Source organism: Dysidea avara, chromosome 10 (genome assembly GCF_963678975.1).
Source record: "Dysidea avara chromosome 10, odDysAvar1.4, whole genome shotgun sequence".
Taxonomy (NCBI): Eukaryota; Metazoa; Porifera; class Demospongiae; order Dictyoceratida; family Dysideidae; genus Dysidea; species Dysidea avara.
This window is the reverse complement of record NC_089281.1, coordinates 19,761,330-19,765,282: the sequence shown is the minus strand read 5'-3', so window position 1 is coordinate 19,765,282 and position 3,953 is coordinate 19,761,330. Positions and strand designations below refer to the sequence as shown.

Below are 3,953 nucleotides of genomic sequence, written 5' to 3'. Positions count from 1 at the left end.
TGTAATTAGTCTACTTGTACTTTTTTTACCTGTTGATCAGGTGTAACAGGCTGTTTAGCCTTATAAATTACCTGTAATAAATAATAATAATAATAATAAATAATAATATATAGATCATACAGTTGTTTTACACCGAGATATCTATTTTTAAGCAGTTGAGTGAACATGTTATGTAGTGAAGGTATGATTACCGGCAAATTTTTCCCTATATCACGCTCACCCAGATGGTTAGAGAGGTCATAACTTAACCAAACTTCGTATGTGACTTCTTTGTCGATGGATGATTACTACTGTGGTGTGAGGAAATTTAGGCTATCAATCGTTTGGTGTCCGTAGACGAAAACCCCGTTTTGGAGTCCAAAATCGTGATCAAATGATGTAGCCCCGTAGCGACAGGAAACCTACCTCACCAATCAAGCTACCAATGCTTTTAGGTGAAGGTTCACTCACAGAGGAAGGTTGAACTCCAGTATTGCGATAAAGGATCAAGGTTTTTGAGAGTTACAGCTTGTAATGTCGAATTTTGCAGATATTTCGGTCGATATCTACCCCAAGAAGGCAATGGAATTTATTGCTACTGCAGTGCAGCTGTATTCAAGTGAGAGTTAGTCCAACATGTAACAGCAGTTAGCAAATTATTTTGAATAAGTCGAATTTTTACATTGGAAACCCTAAGATAGGCAGTTGAAAATGGATGTAGGTGGTAAAAAAGAAAATATTTACTATCAATCTGTACCCTGTGGTGGAGTGAAAGCAAGGGCGTAGGAACAATTTTTAGAATGGGGGGCATAGGCATCCATAATCAGTTAACTATAAACTGATCAACACCCATGCAGGCTCACATTGATAGGGCTCCAGTAGCTCAGTTCATACGTGCGTTTATACATAGGTGTTGTGAAGTATTATCACTAGCTAATAAATGTAACCCTACAGCTACAATGTATACACAGCTATCTGCTCACTCCCTACTCTGATAATGGCTGCTATACCTACTGCACGTGCTCGATGCATGTATATATCAAGTGAGAAATCATGGTCACGTGAAGGTCTTTCCTTTATGTTTATTGTACAGTACCTCCACTACAAGGATTATAACATTAACAGTGTTATCCGCTAAGTGAAACATCATACCTTGGGTTATCTGCTGTAGCAGGTTCCGACTGTGAGGATCACTCCATCAATCATCTAAACGAAAACAACATATTAATTGAAAATCAACATGGGTTCAGATCTAATCATTCATGCATAACTCAACTAATTACTCTTACAGAATACATATCCTTTGCTCTAGACCATCAGAAACAAATAGATATCATCCTATTGGATTTTTCTAAAGCATTCGATACAGTACCACACCAATGCTTAATGACCAAACTAAGATATTATGGAATTAATGGCAGTACTTATAACTGGATCCAAACTTGGCTTACCCAACGTACTCAGTGTATTGTTTTAAACAGTGAATCCTCTAGTCCAGTGTCAGTAATGTCTGGGGTACCACAAGGCACAGTTCTTGGACCTCTAATGTTCCTATTGTATATAAATGACATAACTAAAGACATCAACTCACCACTCCGCCTGTTCGCTGATGATTGCTTGCTTTATAGAGTTATCAATAGTGTAGAAGACATCAACAGACTTCAAGAAGATTTAAATAAACTGTCAGAATGGGCCAATACTTGGCAACTTAAGTTCAATATTAGTAAATGTACAGTTATGTGTTGCACGAGATCCTTATCACCACTCACTCACGACTACACACTTCACAGTCACATACTAGATATATCTGATCAACATATGTACGGTATAATGTACCTAGGAGTCTTAATTCATAAATCACTGTCTTGGTCACCTCACATATCAAATGTTGTCAATAAAGCATCTAGAACACTCAATTTCTTAAAACGCAATCTAAACAAATATTCAAAACAAGTTAAAGAATCAGCTTACCTAACAATGGTGAGACCACAACTAGAGTATGCATCTGCTGTCTGGGATCCCTACCACATTGGAGACATTTCAGAGTTAGAGAAAGTAAAACGAAGAGCAGCGCGCTGGGTGTTGAATGACTATGGCAGATTCAGTTCAGTTTCTCTAATGATGGATCAGCTGAAATGGCCTACATTACAAGTTCGTCGGAAATTATCTAGGTTACAAATATTGCATTAAGATACTCTACCAACAGTTATCACTCCAAATTCCTCATTATTACTTACCAAAAACACGACCAACAAGACAATACCACCATCTTCACTATATCTTACCTACCTCATCCACCACGGCATACCAAAACAGCTATTTCTCAAGAACAATAAACGACTGGAACATACTAGAGTAACTCACCTAAAATCGGACGGGCTCCAAAATCGGACGTAATTACTCGAGCTACAACAGGGATTTTTGAACAACTCATATGTCTTTAGATAGTTCAAGGCTGTGGGACTTTGGACACCAAGTATCAGCTTCCTCGGCTTCTTTGTCTGGTGGCAGCAGCCCTGCAAAGTCATTTCCGATTAATACGTATAATCGGAAAAAACAGTCGATTCACGGACACTCACCGTCTACATATCAGACTTGCATTCAATCAACAGTTATCTACCTTAAAGTAGTAGAGTAACTCATCTACTTTCTAAATATCCCTGGTTTATTAAATCAAATCCTTTTAATCACGAATTACAAATCAAATTCGTGATTGGAATTTACTACCCATTTCTGCTATCGAAGCTGCTACTCTAGATAATTTTACTAATCAACTACGTGAGTTATTAATTGTATAACTATATTATCGTAACTTTTCTTTTTTCTTTCTATTGTAATATATGTGTTCTATACCATATGCGTATTTTGTACCGTACGCGTATGGTATGTACCATACGCGTGTGGTACATACCATACGCGTACGGTACGATTTTCCGTACCATACGCGTAAGGTATAGACATACGCGTATGGTACGTACCATATGCGTACTATGCCTTTTCTCAGTGTCTTCTAGCCTTGCCATCACCTAGCTACAATGGGCTGTCTTTACAAGCATTTCTAGCTGAGTAAACTTAGAACACAACATATAATCTGCTTACTATACTGAACTGTAACTATAAGTTTATTCATCAGCCGACACACATCGTGCATTTTATCCTTACCATGCCCATGCATTTCCCACTATAGCTAGTCCTATACTGATGTACCTAAATCTTATGTCACTTTGTCTGCAGAACTTCATATGAATGGTACTGTGCATGTATGCTACTTTATAGCTATCAGAAACATGCAGATGGTCTTATATACTCAATTATAAGTGTAGCTGACAATTTACATCACAATTGGGTAAATAAGCAAGGAGAGCAATTATAACGTGCACAGTAGCTAGCAAGTTCTAACTGAATTATACATATACTGCTTGTGCAAAGCTAATAACGAACAGGCTCTGCCTTCTGTGTACACCCTCCAGTGCCTAACTGGTAAAGTAGATAATAACAATAACAATAACTTGAAAAAAATGAACTTCGTAAGTGTGCATCAGTTGTGCAACATAGCTCCTCACTGTATTTGCATTTTTATATACTATGTGCACTCTTCTTCTTTTGAGGATCCAATTTCTTGTTTACATACTTTTCTTGTTTATACATATTGTAAATAGTACCACCACTCACATTCATCACACTGGACCTATACAGCACAAATTAATGTGGATGTTGTTAACTTTAAAGTGTACATTCAGATAAGAGTAGCTAAACACATTGTCTTACCATCCACAAGCATGACAGTAAGTAGTGAGTAGCTACACAACACACTTAACACTTAAACAATGCTAATTAATATACATTCATTACTGAATTATTCATTAGAACTCATAAACTCACCGTAAAATCTCTGCAATGTTATGTTTTCTACTTCATCTCAGTAGGCAATGCACATGCCTCATTCAATAGCAAAGATTCAGCAAAATACAGTT

At 37.1% G+C, this 3,953-nt stretch overlaps 1 long non-coding RNA gene across 1 annotated transcript; it reads right to left on the bottom strand.

The window, feature by feature from the left end:
• Window positions 1-868: 868 nt before the first annotated feature.
• LOC136269396 (uncharacterized) lies at window positions 869-2,431 on the bottom strand. Its single transcript, XR_010707315.1, has 6 exons — window positions 1,951-2,431; window positions 1,816-1,898; window positions 1,431-1,761; window positions 1,269-1,374; window positions 1,132-1,185; window positions 869-1,080 (listed from the first exon to the last, which is right to left on the bottom strand). It is a non-coding gene; the product is annotated as an uncharacterized lncRNA (long non-coding RNA).
• Between the last annotated feature and the right edge of the window lie 1,522 nt (window positions 2,432-3,953).